Source organism: Ursus arctos, unplaced genomic scaffold (assembly GCF_023065955.2).
Source record: "Ursus arctos isolate Adak ecotype North America unplaced genomic scaffold, UrsArc2.0 scaffold_34, whole genome shotgun sequence".
Taxonomy (NCBI): Eukaryota; Metazoa; Chordata; class Mammalia; order Carnivora; family Ursidae; genus Ursus; species Ursus arctos.
This window is the reverse complement of record NW_026623030.1, coordinates 3,208,348-3,226,109: the sequence shown is the minus strand read 5'-3', so window position 1 is coordinate 3,226,109 and position 17,762 is coordinate 3,208,348. Positions and strand designations below refer to the sequence as shown.

The window sequence follows — 17,762 nt, the reverse complement described above, 5'->3', positions numbered from 1 at the left end:
GAGCATGTGTTTGTGCTCCTGGCTTCCCTGGCTTCTCTGTGCTTAGCCCCATTTGTCCAGACGGGGCTGCCTTCTCTGACCTCTCTTGGGAGATGGTGGCTGTTCCCATTTAGATCTTTTCTTTGCTTCCCTGCCTGGTTTTGCATCTGTGTGTCTAACCCTCTGGACACGGGTTCCAGGCTTTATTCCTGGCACCCTCCAGTATGTGCCTTCCGTTGTTTCAAATCCCTTTGCCTAATGGCCTACCTGGCCCCCTCACCCAGTGTCTTGTTTGGGGCTTCTGCCTCTACTTTCTGACCCCCACAGCTCTGCTCTTTCTGCCTCACAGACTTCTGCCTTCAGGTGGGCTCAGGCTTGCTCCTAACAGTGGCCTTCCTGTGGCCTTGCTGTCCTCTTGATTTAGTGTCTGCTCTTTCTCCATCCTTTCCTCTCCTCACCCCTTGAGAGCCTCGTCCTGTACTAACTCCAGTTTGCAATCCCAGTTCTCCCACCCTCCTGTAACCACCTCACACTGAGCCCATGGCCCCCCTCTGGCCTCAGCCTCGGGCTCGGCAGCCCCAGAGCCTGCTTGCCTGTGGAGCCTTTGCAGCCTGTGCGGCCTCCGGTTCTGTGACCTTGTGTCACTCACTCCTGTCCCGCTGCTGCTGCTTCTGAGCTCTTAGACATAGGCCTTGTTTAGTCTCCTGCCTTTGTCTCGTGCTGTTTCTTGGGGCCCCTGCTTCTTCCAGCATCACAGATTACTAGATTAGTGCACGTGAAGGAGTCCTGTCCTTGCCTCTGTTCCTGCCCTTTCTCCAGAGCCACACTATCTGTCCATGAGGTGGCCTCACTTGGACAGCGTGTGCTTTCCAGGCTCCCCAGCTCACAACCGGGATTTCATCGCAAGTGCTCCCTTCCTTCCTGTTTTTCCATCCCCACCACGTGCTTTTTTCATCCCCACTTGCCTTGTGAGCCTCAGGCCCTTTTCCTGTGCCTGTCCCTGTGCTACATTGTTGTGCAGAATCTTTCCTTATGGGCAGATTGGCTACTTTGCCAAAGCAGAACATGGGACATGCTTACTGTAGGTGCTTTCTTCTTGATGCCGGTTATAGGTCATGCCCTTTTTAAAAGTCCTTGCAACTCAAACAGCAGATACTGGATTCATGCTTTATTTTCGTGATCATTCGAATAATGAAGGAACGGTATGCTTTTGTAGTGTTTCAGTACACATTCAGAATTTTTAAATGTGGGAGCATCCAGTCTGGTTTTGAGGATGAGTCCTTGAGATTTCTCCAGGCTTGGAGATGGTAGGACTCAGGGCACAGTGTGTAGATGGTAGAGGGGCCCTGGCTGGGAAGGTTCAGCCGGTGACCCCAGGGCTTACCTGCTGTAGCGAGTTGTTAGGTACTAAGTGGAAAGACCATCTGACCTGTCCCTTTTCTAATTGATATTTTGTATCCTACTGATATAAGAAGAGTTAATCCATGGATCTTTTGAAAAATGGTAAGAATGAATGGGACTGTTTTGAGCAGTCAGACTTGGGCAATCTGTCCCGTGATCTCAGTGGCCTGAGAGTGCAGGCCGGCTCCAAGGGTAGGTGGCTCTCATCAGGCTCTGCCCAGAGCATGACCCAAGGCCTCCCTCTGGTGTCATGTTGGTGGACCCTGTAGCGTGGGCTATGGTTTCACAAGTCCAAGGTGGAGACTCTCTGGTAGAATGCAGCATGCTTGGGTTGAGGCTCTGGCGAGTGTCCAGGCCAAAACCTCACCTTCCATTTAGGGGAAGCTGGGCCCAGAGACAGTAGGCCATAGCTACTCTCTCCCCATTCCACTGCCTCTTCCCATTTCTCTCTTGTGTCCTCACTACAGTCACTGCCCAGGCCCCCTGGCTTGGTGTAAGGAGCATTTCAAGGAAGAAGTTAAGGTGCTCTTAGCAACTGACCCCTCCACGGTCTTCACTAGTACCCCACACCTGGGCCTCAGGTCTTCCTGCACCATAGGGGCTGGGTCAGTATGGGGAATTTTCTCCCCAGACTCACCTGGTGTCCACTCAGCTGGGGTGAAAGCAGGGTCAGGCTGGTAGAGCATAGTAGTCCAGACTCATGCGTTGACTGCCTGGTACTGGTCCTCAGGGAGCAGCTTAGTGAATATGACCTAGCTGTAGCTCAGAGAAGGGGCAGACCCAGACTCCCCAGAGAGGGAAGATGGGAGTGAACCAGATTTGGTGCTTCCTCGAGACATTTCACTGTTACCATGGCACTTCAGGCTTATTCCCTCTAAGCACTTGTTTTTATATACATCTTTTTTCATTGGAAATTCAGAGGTGTTGGCTAAGGAAAAAATGATCTCGAAATGCTATCATGAAGAAATTCAGTAATTTTTTGGACACCTGCCCTTCAGGAACTGGAGATGTGGTGGTGAGCCTTCTCAAATTTCTCACCCAGTGAACATGTTGGCTCTTTTTTTTTTTTTTTTAAGATTATTTACTTATTTATTTGACAGAGAGCGAGAGAGCACAAGCAGGGGGAACAGCAGAGGGAGAGGGAGAAGCAGGCTCCCCACCGAGCAGGGAGCCCGACGCGGGGCTCGATCCCAGGACCCCGGGATCATGACCTGAGCCGAAGGCAGACGCTTAACCATCTGAGCCACCCAGGCGCCCTGAACATGACTCTTACCCATTAGCATATCCCTCCTAGCCTTTTACATGCAATTTTTAATGGACCATTTGATAGTTTCATAATTATCACATCTTCATCATTTAGTCCTTGCCTCGAAACTCTTTGTGAACGTAATATCCCATAATATTTGTGTTATCATTTATTCAATCATTCCTTTAATTTTGGCCACTTGGATTGTTTTTCCATTTTTAAGATAATTTATCTATGAACGTCTGTATGTGAAAATCTTAGTGAGCATCTTTGTTTATTTTAGGTTTGATTTGTTTTTAAAGATTTCATTTATTTTTTTTCAAGTAATCTCCATACCCAACGTGGGGCTCGAACTCACAACCCTGAGATCAAGAGCTGTGCACTCTGCTGACTGAGCCAGCCAGGTGCCTGTATTTTATGTTTGATCTTAAGATGCTGTGGTCTGACCAGGAGGATGAAGGTTATATTATAGATATCTGTAAGCCTGTGTATTGTCAAGTTATTTCCCAGAAAGGTTGTGCCAGTTTATACTCTTATGGGCACTGTCTGCACCAGTGCCTGCGCATGTCCTTGTCCGTCATGGAGATTGTTGGGTGTTATTAAAGGGGGTTCTGAATGGCAGTACTTCAGCCCCCAGGCTGTGGGGTCTGATTGCCCCCGTGAGAACCCTAGCCCTGCCCCTGACTGGTTTGGGGATCTCTGGCAAGTTTAGTTTGTCCCAGTATCTTCACGTCTAAAAGGAGTACTCATCTCTCTGGTTGTTGTCAAAGTTCTCAGTGCCTGTGTGTCAAGTGCTTAGTCTCACTCTTACTATTAAAGTCTTTGTGGGGCTCGCTGCAAAACTGTTTGGCAGTATGTAGCAAAGAGCCTATGAAACAAGCATCCAGAAAGAAATTGTTGCCAGTGTGATAGGTGCAAAGGTACTCAGTTGGATTTGTGTCTTTAGTCCCATTCAGGCTGTTACGGAACAAAATACCAGATACTGGTTAGTTTATAACAACAGAAATTTATTTCTCACAGTTCTGGGAGCTGGAAGTCTGAGATCAGAGTGCCAGTCTGGGGAGGGCCTTGTTCTTGGTCACATACTTCCCGGGTATCCTCCAAGTGGCAGAAGGAGCAAGCTAGTTCTCTGGGGCCTGTTACAAGGCACTAATCCCATTTATGAGCGCTCTTCCTTAATGATCTAATCACTTCCTAAAGGCCCTACCTCCTAACACCATCATTAAGTTTTCAATGTATGACCTTTGGGGCTACACAAACATTTAGACCATAGTAATGTGCATTTCTGATTTTGTTATTGTAGTTGAATCTTTTGTTATTTTTTGACTGTTTATATTTCCATCATCTATTATCTATTGGAGTTTTAGTATGTTGCTTTGTTGAATTGTAAGAATTCTGTATATTAGTCCTTTGTGTCTAGGAAAAATATTTTTCAGCATACTGTTTTCTTTCTTTTCTTGCTTATTCAAGAATTCTTAACTTCAAAGTTTCTCTTAAAATTAAAAATTTTTTTGCTTCATTAATTTTTTTATTGTGGTAAAACACACTTAACACAAAATTTGCCATTTGTAAGTACACCATTCAGTGACATTAATTATGTTCAAAATGTTGTGCAGCCGCCACTGTCTATTTCCAGAATTTTTCGTCACTCAAAGAGAAACTCTGTATCCATTCAATAATAACACCCTACTCCTTGTGGCCCCCCTAGCCCCTGGGAACTTCTAATCTACTATCTTCAAGAATTTACCTATCGCAGATATTTCATATAAATCATATAATATTTGTCCTTTTGATCTGGCTTATTTCACTAGCATAATTTTTTCAGGGTCATCTACCTGTATCAGAACCAGAACATCATTCCTTTTTTATGGCTGAATAATGTTCCACTTTGTTTTTATACCACATTTTGTTTATTCACTCATATGTTGATGGAAACTAGGGTGAGAAAAAAAAAGAGAAACTAGGGTGGTTTCCACCTTTTGGCTGTTGTGAACATTGGCATGTGTGGCTGAGTCCCTGTTTTCAGTTCTTTTGGGTGTATATGTAAGAGTAGAATTGCTGGATCATATGGTAATTCCATGTTTTTAAATTTTTTGAGGAACCACCAAACTGATTTTCACAGTGGCTGCCTTGTGTACAAGCATTCCAATTTTACTTCATCCTCACCAACGTTTGTTATTTTACTTTTTAAAAAAGTTACAGGCGCCTGGGTGGCTCAGTCATTAAGCATCTGCCTTCGGCTCAGGTCATGATCGGGGGTCCTGGGATCAAGCCCCGCATCGGGCTCCCTGCTCAGCAGGAAGCCTGCTTCTCCCTCTCCCACTCCCCCTGCTGGTGTTCCCTTTCACTGTGTCTCTCTCTGTCCAATGAATAAATAAAATCTTAAAAAATAAATAAATAAAATTTTAAAAAAGTTATAGCCATCCTGGTAGATGTGAAGTGGTATCTCATTGTGGTTTTGATTTTTTTCCCATCGTGACTATATGTGTTGAATATCTTTTCATGTGCTTTTTGGCCATTTGTATATCTTCCTTGGGGAAATGTTAATTCAAGCAAGGTCTTTGCCCTCTTTCCTCTTTCTTTCTTTTCTTTTTCTTTTTCTTTTTCTTTTCCTTTTCCTTTTTCAAGTAGGCTCTATGCCCAGTGTGGAGCATAGCAGGGGCTTGACCCTGAGATCAAGACCTGAGCTGAGATCAAGAGTCAGATGCTTAACCAACCGAGTTAGCCAGGTGCCCCAAGACTTAGGTTTTTTAGAAGCAGCAGTTTTAGGTTCACAGCAACATAAAGAGAAAGGGAGCGAGATTTCCTGCATACCCCCTGGCCCCTACACATGCCTAACCTCCCCCATTATGGACAGTCCCTACCAGAGTGGTATATTTGTTACGATTGATGAACCTACCTTGACACATCATAATCACCTAAACCCATTAGGGTTCATCGTTGATATTGTGTATTCTGTGAGTTTGGAAAAATGTATAGTGGCACATACCCATTATCATAGTATCATACGGAGTATTTTCACTGCCCTAAAATCCTCTATATGCTACTTTTGCATTCCTCCCTGCCCCTTGCCCTATGCCCACCCACAGCAACCACTAATCTTTTTACTGTCTTCATAGTTTTGCCTTTTCTAGAATGTCGTTTGGTTGGAAGCATACAGTATATAGTCTTTTTCAGACTGGCTTCTTTCAGTTATATTATACACTTAAATTTCCTCCATGTCTTTCATGGTTTGATAGCTGCCTTCTTTTTAGTGCTGAATAATATTCTGTTGTCTGGATATTCCACAGTTTATCTGTTCACCTACTAAAGAGCATCTTGTTTGCTTCCAAGTTTTGGCAATTATGAATAAAGCAGCTATGAACATTTTTAGTTGGGTGCTTGTGTTCTCCTTGTCTTTGAATTGTAGGAGTCCTTTATATGTTATAGATATTAAACCCTTACCAGATATATGATTTGCACATATTTTCTCCTATTCAGTGGGCTGTCCTTTCACACTTTTGATAGTGTCTTTTTTTTTTTTTTTTTTTTAATTCATGTGTAGCTGACACACACTGTTACATTACTTGGCTAGTGTTCTTTGAGGCACAGTTTTTAATTTTAATGAAGTACATTTTATCTGTTTTTTCTTTTGTTGCCTTCAGTATCATATATAAGAAACCATTGCCAAATCCAAGTCATACAGGCCTTCCCCTATTTTTGTTTTTGTTTTTTTAAGTAAGCTCCACACCCAGTGTGGGGCTTGGACTCACGACCCTGAGAGCAAGAGCCTCGTGCTCTAGCTACTGAGCCAGCAGTCAGCCCCCACCCTGTTTTTTTCTAAGAATGTTTATAGTTCTAGCTCTTAAATTTATGTCTTTGATCCATTTTAAGTTAATTTTTACATATGGTGTAAGGTAAGTCCATTCCTTATTTTGCATGTGGATATCCAGTTTTCCCAGTAGAGCAGTTGAAGAGACTGCTCTTGATCCTGGCATCTTTGTCAAAAATCAGTTGAGCATATATGTGGGGGTTTACTTGTGGGCTCTCAGTTCTATGTTGTTGGTCTGTATTTCTGTCTTTTTGCCAGCCACACTGTTTTGGTTACTATAGCTTTGTAGTGTGTTTTGAAATCAGAAGTGCGAGTCCTCCAGGTTTGGTCATCTTTTTTTTCTTCTTCTTCCTCTTCTCTTCTTCCTCTTCTTTCTCTTCTTCCTCTTCTTTCTCTTTTTCCTCTTCTTTCTCTTCTTCCTCTTCTTTCTCTTCTTCCTATTCTTCCTCCTCCTCCTCCTCTTCCTCCTCCTTCTCCTCCTTTTGTAATGATTTTATTTATTTATTTGAGAGAGAGAGGGAGCACAAGCAGGGGGAGCAGCAGAGGGAGAAGCAGGCTCCTGGCTGAGCAGGAAGCCTGACACAAGGCTAGATTCCAGGACCCTGGGATCATGACCTGAGCCAAAGGCAGATACTTAACGACTGAGCCACCAAGGCGCCCCATACTTTTTTTTTTTTTTTTAAGTAAACTCTGCCCCCGACGTGGAGCTCAAACTCACAACCCCAAGATCAAGAGTCGCGCGCTCTACCAACTTAGTTAGGTGTCCCTTTGGTCGTCTTTTACAAGATTGTTTTGGCTATTCAGAGTTCCTTGAGATCCTGTGAATTTTAGGATGGCTTTTCTATTTTGCAAAAATAACACTTGGGATTTTGGTGGCGCTCACATTGAATCTTGAGATCACTTGGGTGGTATTGTCATCAGAATATTAAGTCTTCCAATCCATGAACCCAGGATGTCTTTTCATTTAGTTAGGTCTTTAATGTCTTTCAGCAGTGCTTTGTAATTTTCAGTGTGTAAGCTTTATGCTTCTGTATTAAGTAGCTGAGACTGCCATAACAGAATACCATAGACTGGATGGCTTAAGCAACAGAAATTAATTTTTTCACACTTCTAGAAGCTAGATGTCTTAGATCAGGGTCTGGCAAGGTCACTTTCTGGTGAAGACTCTTCCTGGCTTGCAAATGGCTACCTACTTCGTGCTCACATGGAGAGGGAGAGCAAGGGAGTTCTTTGGTGCTTCTTCTGGGAAGTGCAGTGGCCCTCCCCGCCCTAATCTGCAGTTTCAGTTGCCCACAGTCAACTGTGATCCCAAAGCAGATGATCTTCTTTCTGACATATCGTCAGGTCAGTAGTTATGATGCCTACGTGATTCACCTTACATCATCTGATCGCATCATCACAAGAAGAAGAGTGAGTACAGTACCGTAAGATACTTTGAGAGAGACCACATTCACATAACTTTTATTACAGGATATTGTTGTAATTTTTTTTTTTTTTGGTTAATCTCTTACTATGCCTAATTTATAAATTAAACTTTATCATAGGTATGTATGCATAGGAAAAAACAGTATATAGATGGTTTGGTACTATCTGTGGTTTCAGATACCCACTGTGGGTGTTAGAAAGTATACCACGTGGATAAAGGGGGACTCCTACTGTACATTAATCCCGTCGGATCAGGGCTCCACCTTATGACCTCATTTAACCTTAATTACTTGCTTACCCCAAATACAGTCACACTGGGGCTGGGGCTTCAATATATAAATTTGAAGGAAACACATTCAGTCTATACCAGCCTCCTTGGTTAAATTTGTTTTCTAGGTATTTTATTCTTTTCAGTGTTATTTTGAATGGACTTGTTAATTTCGTTTTTTGGATTATTCATTGTGTAATTAAATGCAACTGATATTTTTATGTTGCTTTTGTTATCTTGCACTTTTGCTGAACTCATTGTGTGTGTGTGTGTGTGTGTGTGTGTGTGTGTGATCTTCAGGGTTTTCTACATATGAGATCAGGTCCTCTTTGAGTAGAGGTAGTTTTATATCTTCCATTCCAATTTGGATATCTTTTACTTCTTGCCTAGTTGTCCTGGCTAGAAGCACCAACACTTTGTCGAATAAAAGTGGGAAAATGCAAGCATCCATGTCTTATTCTTGATTTTACGGGAAAAATGTTCAGACTTTCACCATTGAGTGTGATGTTGGCTGTAGCTTTTTCATATATAGCTTTTTGTGGTGTTCTTTACCTAGTTTATAAAGTGTTTTTTATCATAAAAGTGTGTTAAGTTTTTGTCAAGTGCTTTTTCTGCATCACTTGAGAGGATTGTGTTTTTTTCTTTATTCTGTTAATGTGGTGTATTACATTAATTGATTTTTGTATATTTAGGCATCCTTGCATTCCTGGAATAAATCCACTTGGTGATGGTGTGTAATCGTTTTAATGTGCTTCTGAATTCATTTTGCTAGTGCTTTGTTGAGGATTTTGGCTCAAAACTCATATGGGATTTTGTTATTTTCTTGTAGTGTCTTTGGCTTGAGTATTAGGGTGATGCTGGCCTTATAGAATGAGTTACAAAGTATTCCCTTTTTGGAAGAGTTCTAGTAGGATTGGTGTTTATTCTTTATACATTTAGTGTCATTCATCAGTAAAACCATCTGATTCGGAACTCTTTTGTTGGGAGATTTTTTTTTTTTTAAGATTTTATTTATTTATTTGACAGAGATAGAGACAGCTCGCGAGAGAGGGAACACAAGCAGGGGGAGTGGGAGAGGAAGAAGCATGCTCCCAGCGGAGGAGCCTGATGTGGGGCTCGATCCCACAATGCTGGGATCACGCCCTGAGCCGAAGGCAGACGCTTAACCACTGTGCCACCCAGGCGCCCCTCGTTGGGAGATTTTTGATTACTGATTCAATCTCCTTAGTCATTATAGGTTTATTTCTGTTTTCTTGATTCCGTTTTAGTAGATTTAGTGTTCCTGGGAGTTTGTCCATCTTATCGAAGTTATCTAATTTGTTGGTGTACACAACTGTTTATAGTACTCTCTTACGATCTTGTTTATTGCTGTAAAATTGGGAGTAATGCTTCCACTTCATTTCTGATTTGAGTAATGTTAGTTTCCTTTCTTTTCCTTAGGCAGCCTAAGCAGAGGTTTTATCAGTTTCGTTGATTTTTTCAAAGAACGAGGTGTTTTTCTACACTCTGTTTCATTTATCTCCTCTGTAATTGTTATTTACTTTCTGCTGGCTTTGGGTTTTGTTTGCTCTTCCTTTCTTCGTTCCTTAAGGTGTCCAGTTAGGTTATTGATTTGAGATCTTTCTTAATTGTTATTATTGGTGTTTACAGCTGTAAAATTCCCTCTGAGAGCTACTTCCACTGCATCCCTGAAGTTTTGGTCTGTTGTGTTTTAATTTTCATTCATCTTTCAAGGTATTTTCTAATTTCCCTTGTGATTTTTTTTCCCTTGACCCATTGTTTTTTTAAGAATATGTTTAATTTCCGCATATTTGTGAGTTTTCCAGTTTTCCTTTTGTTACTGACTTCTAGTTGCATTCCACACTGGCCAAAAAATATACTTTGTGTGGCTTAACGTGGTTTATTGTAGAGTATGTTTCACAGGCACTTGAAAAGAACATGCATTCTGCTACTGTTAGATGGAGTGTTCTGTATGTGTTAGGTCTAATTGGTTGTTCAAGTCCTCCATTTCCTTGTTGTGTTATTGAAAATGGAGTATTGAAATCCCCAAAGATTATTTTAGAACTTGTATTTCTTATCTTTCTCCCTTCACTTCTGTCAATTTTTGCTTCATGTATTTTGGTTCATATGTTTGTTGTGTACAGGTGTGTAATTGTTCTTCTTGATGGATTGAACCTTTGTCAATATATAATGTCCTTTGTTGTAATCTTTTTTACTTAAAATCTATCTTGTTTGATAATAATATAGTCATCATAGCTCTCTTTTGGTTACTAATTGCATAGAATATCTTTTTCCATCTTTTACTTTTTTTTTTTTTTAAGATTTTATTTATTTATTTGACAGAGAGAGACAGCCAGCGAGAAAGGGAACACAAGCAGGGGGAGTGGGAAGGGAAGAAGCAGGCTCCCAGCGGAGGAGCCTGACGTGGGACTTGATCCCATAACGCTGGGATCACACCCTGTGCCGAAGGCAGACGCTTAACGACTAAGCCACCTAGGTGCCCCTCCATCTTTTACTTCTAACTTCTTTATGTCTTTGTAAAGTGAGTCTCTTGCAATCACCATATAGATGGATAGCATTTTCTTTTTTTAAAAATTTATTTGCCAGAGAGAGAGAGAGCACGAGAGAGAGAGCACCGGCGGGGGGGTGGGGGGTGGGGAAGTGGCAGGCAGAAGGAGAAGCAGGCACCCCACTGAGCAAGGAGCCCAGTGTAGGACTCGATCCCAGGACCCTGGGATCATGACCTGAGCTGATGACGGATGGTTAAATGACTGAGCCACCCAGGCGTCCCTACCTTCCACTTTTATATTGTTACTCTCAGAAAGAGCAGTTAAAACCCAAAGTACAATAATCTATAATATTAGCTTTTATAGTTTTCTGTGTAAATTTATTATTGCTCTTTATTTCTTCATATGGCTTTAAGTTACTATCCTTTCATTTAGCCTGTTGGACTCCTGTTTGTATTTCTTTTAGGGAAAGTGATGATTCTCCCAGCTTTTTTTAAAATCTGGGAATATTTTAATTTCTCATTCATTTTTGGAGGGTAGTTTTTGCTGATATCTTTTCCTTTCAGCCCCTTGAATATGTCATCCCACTGCCTTCTGGCCTCCACGGTTTCTAGTGAGAAATCATTTGTTTGTCTTCCTGAGGATCCAAGAAATCACTTCTCTTTTTACAGCTTTCAAGATTATCTCTTTGTCTGGGGTGCCTGGGTGGCACAGTCAGTTAAGCATCTGACTCTTAATATCAGTTCAGGTTTTAATCTCAGGGCTGTGAGTTCAAGCTCCACACTGGGCATGGAGCCTACTTAAAAAAAAAGATTATCTTGGGGCACCTGGGTGGCTCAGTAGGTTAAGTGTCTGCCTTTGGCTCAGGTCGTGATCCCAGTGTCCTGGGATTGAGCCCCATGTTAGGCTCTCTGCTCAGTGGGGAGCCTGCTTCTCCCTCTCCCTCTGCCTGCCGTTCCCTGTTTGTGCTTGCTCTCTCTGTCAAATATATAAATTAAAATCTTAAAAAAAAAAAAGATTATGTCTTTGTCCTTGGTGGTTTGAGTATGTGTCTTGGTATAGATGTCTCTGAGTTGATTCTGCTTGGAGTTCATTAAGCTTCTCTTATGTGTAGATTTATCTTTCATGGAATTTGGGAAGTTTTTGTGCATTATTTTTCAAATATGTTTTCTGCCCCTCCTTTCTCAGACTTCTGGGGCTCCCATAATGTGTATGTTGGTCTTCTTGATGGTGTTCCATATTTTCCTGGGCTCTGTTCACTTTTCTTCATTTCTTTTTCTTTCTGGTCCTCAGACTGGATAGTTGTCCTTAATTTCAGGCAGTTCTTTCTGATTTTCTGCTTGCTGAAATCTACTGTCAAACTGCTCTACTGTGGTCTTCATTTCAGTTATTGTTTCAGCTCCCAAATTTGTTTCCTTTTTATAATTTCTGTCTATTGGTGTTCTCATTTTGTTCAGAAATCATTTTCCTGGTTTTAGTTAGTTCTTGGTCCATGATTTGCTTTATCTCTTTGAGTATGTTTAAGACTTGATTTTAGGGGTGCCTGGCTGGTTCAGTCAGAAGAGCATGTGACTCTTGATCTCAGGGTCGTGAGTTTGAGCCCTGTGTTGGGTGTAGAGATCACTTAAATAAATGAATAAATAAAAACTTAGAAAAAAGAAGACCTTTGATTTTAATTTTTTGTCTTGTAAGTCCAGTGTTTAGACTTCTTCAGGGATGGTTTCTGTCTATTTGTTTTATTCCTTTAAATGGGTCATACTTTTCTTTTTCTTTTCTTTTCTTTTTTTTTTTTTTTTAAGATTTTATTTTTGGGGCACCTCAGTGGCTCAGTTGGTTAAGTGTCTGACTCTTTTTTTTTTTTTTTAAGGTTTTATTTATTTATTAGCGAGAGAGGGAGTACAAGCAGAGGGAGTGGCAGGCCGAAGGTGAGGGAGAAACAGGCTCCTTGCTGAGCAAAAGGCCCAGTGTGGGACTTGATCCCAGACCCTGGGATCATGATCTTGAGCCAAAGGCAGACGCTTAACCAGTGGAGCCACCCAGGTGCCTCAGGCGTCTGACTGTTGATCTGAACTCAGGTCTTGATCTCAGGGTCGTGAGTTTAAGCCTTGCGTTTGGCTCCATGCTGGGTGGGCATCGAGCCTACTTTAAATTTAAAAAAAAAAATTATTTTATTTTATTATTTATTTTAAAAGATTTATTCATTAGAGAGAGAGAGAGAGGGCATGTGTGAGCTTGAGTGGGGGGAGGGGCAGAGGGAGAGGGGAAGCTGACTCCCTGCTGACAGCCCTGAGATCATGACCTGAACTGAAACCAAGAATTGCACACTTAACCGACTGAGCCACCACCCCCAGGAACCCCTGTTAGTTAATTTTTTAAAAGATTTATTTGTGAGAGAGAGAGAGTACAAGTGCACACACACGCAGGCTGGGGAAGGGGCAGAGGGAGAGAGAGAATCTCCAGCAGACTCCCCACTGAGTGTGAAGCCTGAAGTGCAGCTCTATCTCCCCACACAAATCATGACCTGAGCCGAAATCAAGAGTCAGACGTTCAACCAGCTGAGCCACCCAGGTGCCCCAAGATTTTATTTTTAAGTGATCTCTAAACCAATGTGGGGCTTGAATTTTCAACCCCAGGATCGCATGCTCTATGGACCTAGCCAGCAGGTGCCTCTCCTTTTCTTGTGTCCGTTGTGATTTTTGTTGTTGTTGTTGAAAACTGGACATTTGAATATTACAATGTGGAATCAGATTCTCCCCCTTGCCCAGGATTTGCTGGGGGTTTTTTGTTTTGTTTTTTAATTAATCTCTACAGCCAAGGTAGGGCTTGAACTTACAACCCCAAGATCAGCAGTCACATGTTCTACTGACTGAGCCATCCAGGCGCCATGGGGTTTGCTGTTCTTGATTGTTAAAGGTTTCACTTGTGTTCTACCAATGTTTGGGCTGAAATTTCCTTGAATGTCAAAAGCTTAAAAAAAATAAAAAGAGTCTCTCAGTCTATGCAGACTGGCTCAGCGCTGGGGTACTGCTTTAACACGTAGCCAGCTCAGCGCAGTTCTCCCATAGCCTTTACTTGTTGCTTGCATTGAGGCTACAGTTAGCCAGTGGTGAAAGTTTCAGATATTCTCAAGGCTTTGTTGAGCATGTAGCCTGTCCTGGGCACATGCATGGCTTTCTCAATTCCCCAGTGTACCTGGGCACTTTGGAATGCCCTAATTTCCCCAGGTTTCTCCTTGGCTTTTCCTCTTTTGCTTTCGGAAGTCTATCGTATGTCTCAGTCATTGTCTTTGCTCCAGTTCGCTGTGGGCTTTTCATTGCCTTACAGTGTTTTTGAGCAGTGCCTGCGATTTTCCACCCTTGTGTGGATTCTGAGTTAGGCAAAACAAAGATAAGCGCTTTGTAGTCAGCCCCTCAGGTAGCCCTAAGACAGATTAGAACAGACAGACACAGAAATTTGCAAGTAAGGTCTGCTGTGCTCCCTCTGGAACTGGGGCCCAGAGCCCCACACTGGAAATAGAGGCTGCCATCTGCAAGGTCGTCTGCTGCCCAGCCAGGGAGGGGGTGGAGTAAGAGCGAGTAAAATTGCCACAAAGCTTTCCCGCCAGTTTTCAGTAGCCTTTTTCTTGATTCTGCATTGATTCCGTGGCTGTAAACCTTGGACTGTTTTCCAGAGTTCATACAAAGTTGGTTCTGACAGTTTCTGTGTGTGGGGGGGTTTTGTTTCTTTGTTTTGTTTTATGTTTCTGTGGATGGGCGTTTGGAGCTGCTTGCTTTGCCATTTTGTTGATGTTGCTCTCTCAATTTTTAAATTTTAATCAGGAATGAGTGGATTTCATTAAAGGCCATATTACTGTCAATTAAACTTTATGATATGGGTTTTCAAAGTGGCCTGTTAGTTAAACCCCTCTTCCCTTTCTGGATTAACCCCTCCTTCACCATGAACTATTTTAAAAATATTCCATTGTAGGGGTGCCTGGGTGGCTCAGTTGTCTGAGCGTTGGCTCTTGATTTTGGCTTAGGTAGTGATCCTGGGCCATGGGATTAAGCCCTGGGGGGGTCTCTGCTCATCAGGGAGTCTGCTTCTCTCCCTCTCCCTTTGCCCCTCTCCCCTGCTTGTGGGCACACGCACACACTCTCTAAAATAAATAAATACATCTTCAAAATGCTTTTTAAAAAAATAAAAATAAAGTAAAAAAATAAAATGTTCCATTGTATTAAGTTTTCTAGTCTTTAGTGTTTTTGCCTCTGTGCTCATATGTGAGCTTGGATTGCGTTTTCTGTGTGCTCGTGGATTTGGGTAGAATGGTCATGTGGGCTTCATGTGTCATGAAGTAGAAATTCCATTCTTTTCCTGTGTTGTGAGTAGTTAATTTTTGCTTTTCTGGTAATTTCTGCTTTTATGTTATGATATCTTCTATTTTCCTTGGTGTTTGCTCTTTGTCCTTTTCTAATTTTGTGCTTTGAGTGCTTCATTCTTTAAGGCAGGAATTCATTCCATCTCTTTTTTTCCCCTTCAACTTTATTTGAGGGAGAGAGAGAAAGAATTGGGGGGAGGAGCAGAGGGAGAGAGACAAGCAGACTCTGAGCTGACCACGGAGCCTGACACAGGGCGCAGTCTGGACCGGGGGATCACGACCTGAGCTGAAACTGACAGTCAGACGCTTAACCACCTGAGCCGCCCAGGCACCCCAGGAATTCATTCCATCTCGTGTTCCTTTCTTGCCTGGGCTACTCCTGTCCCCTGTCATTGTCACCCCGAACTTGTGGTGGTGCTGCTACTAGCTTTACCTTTTACTGAGAAGGTAAGACATGTACAGATGGAAACATTCCAACAGTGACAGTAAGTCTTCCTTCTGACTGTGCCTCAGTTCCTCGTTTGTAAAATGGAGCTAATAAGTGCCCGCTTCTCGCAGTGGGCAGGGGACTAAATGAGTTGACAGTGCAGCGCAGAGCAAGTGTTTACTGCAGCTAGTGTTGTGGTTAATGCTCCAGTCAGCTGCCCTGGATGTCTTTGCCTTTGGGCTTCGGAACCACAGACTTGTGAGTCATCTTTGTATCCCTGAGGCCTTGTATATCAAAGGCTGCCTTAAGAATTGTTTTTTGAAATGAAATGAAGGCCCTCTGGAGAGGCCTTGTACTTCCTGGTTGTTTCCCCCACCAGCTGGTGGGAGAGGAAGTAGAGTCTCTCTGACAGGGCAGTTTCTCTGGCCTCCACGCTGGCTCCTGGGGTGCACTGCTCTCCTTTCAGTGCCTACACACACCAGGTTCTGGTGAACCCCTCCAGAATAGTTTTGGGGATGGGCATGAGTTGCACTGATAATGTCCTCTTTCAAAAACAGGAAGTACTTTTGTCTCTGTGGAGGCTTTTCCATTTCAGAGGTTCTTTGCAGCACCTCCCAGGCTCCTCAGCACATCTCCCCCATCTGGGCTGCATACCAGCCTCTTTTGAACAGCTGCTCTCCCTTGTCTTGTGAGCCGCAGGTCAGTGCCCTCCACCAGTTGACTCCAAGTTGGACTGTGGCTAGGGTACTCGAAACTGATTCTTGAGTTAAATTCCTGTTAGCCTTCGGGGAGAGGCGTCACATTTTCTCAGGAGCAATACACCTTTTTCTGCTCAGGAAGCCACGCATACCTCTTCTATTTAAGGTATCCATCCTCCTCGCCCTGAGTCTTCCCTGAAACTCCCCATCCCCTGGTCTCAGTGAGTCACAGCCTTCCTTCTGTGTTCTCTCCAGTCACCATCCATACTGGTGAGGTCACTCTTGACTGCAGTTAAGGAAACCCCCAACTCAGCTTTGCTTCGAAAAGGGAAAGTTCTGCTCCTGACAGAAAGTCCTATGGGGCCTGCTCTGGGCTGGTTAATCCAGCAGCTCAGTGATGTGAGCAGGGACCTAAATTCTCCCTGTCCCTCTTCTCCTGTTCTCAGTTCTGTTCAGCCTGGCTTTCCCCCAGTCATCACATAGCTACTGCAGTACTGGAGTCGGCTGCAGGGCCCACAGCGGCCAGGGTAGGAAGACGGCCTTCCCTTCACTTCTTTTCTGTCTCTTTGAACAGTTTATTTTGAGGTAATCATAGATTCTCATGCAATTATAGCAGTAGACATCGGCAGTACCTTACACCTGTTGCATAACCATAGCAGAGTATCACAACCAGAAAATTAACAGCGATACAGTCTACTGACCTTATTCAGATTTCTCCAGTTTTAATATGTGTGTGTTTATGTCTGTGTAGTTCTGTCATAATATGTAGTTTGGTGTGACCAAGAACAAAGACACCCATCCCAGAAGCTGCCCACAGGCCCCCCAATGTCATGATCCAGAATCAGGACACATGGCTTAACCCTTCCCCAGCCCCACCCCCGTCTATCACTGGCTGAGGTAGGAAAGTCCCACAGTGGATAGTGCTGTCCAGTCGGGGTATCCTGTGAGTCCCAGCTGTACTCCTAAATTTTCTAGTAGTCCCATTACAAATTTACAAATTCATTTTGGAGTTCATTTTGATGAAATCGTTTACATGATGCATTATATTAAAAATGTTTCTTAACACATAATATCAATAATTATTACTGAAATATTTTAAATTCTTTTTTTTTTGTACAAGGTCTCTGAAATCCAGGTGGTATTTTGCACTCATATCACATCTCAACTCAGAAGAGTCGCCTCCCTCCCTTCCTTCCTTCCGTTCTTCCTTCCAAAAAGGTGATTTTACTAAAAGCCCCAAGGACCGGGGCGCCTGGGTGGCTCAGGTCAGCTCAGGTCTTGATCCCTGCTCAGCGGGAAGCCTGCTTCTGCCTCTCCCACTCCCCCTGCTTGTGTTCCCTCTCTGGCTGTCTCTCTGTCAAATAAATAAATAAAATCTTTAAAAAAAAAAAAAAAAAAGCCCCAAAGACAGGACCCATGGGTAGAAAGAGCTGCTGCCCATTTCTTTCTTTCTGCATGGAGCGCATTGTGGGGCTTCCACTCCTGACCCTGAGATCAAGACCCACGCTGAGATCAAGAGTCTGATGCTTAACCGACTGAGCCACCCAGGCGCCCCAGAAGCATCACATTTCAAATGTGCAGTAGCCACTAGCAACGGGTGGCTGCTTCGTTGGACAGGTTTAGAGCAGTCAGGACTTACCCTGGAT

The 17,762-nt window shown here is 43.1% G+C and overlaps 1 protein-coding gene across 1 annotated transcript in view; it reads left to right on the top strand.

Moving 5' to 3' along the window:
- Positions 1–17,762, top strand: part of UBE2L3 (ubiquitin conjugating enzyme E2 L3) — a 53,749-nt gene that overhangs the window by 16,656 nt on the left and 19,331 nt on the right. The window lies entirely within an intron of this gene.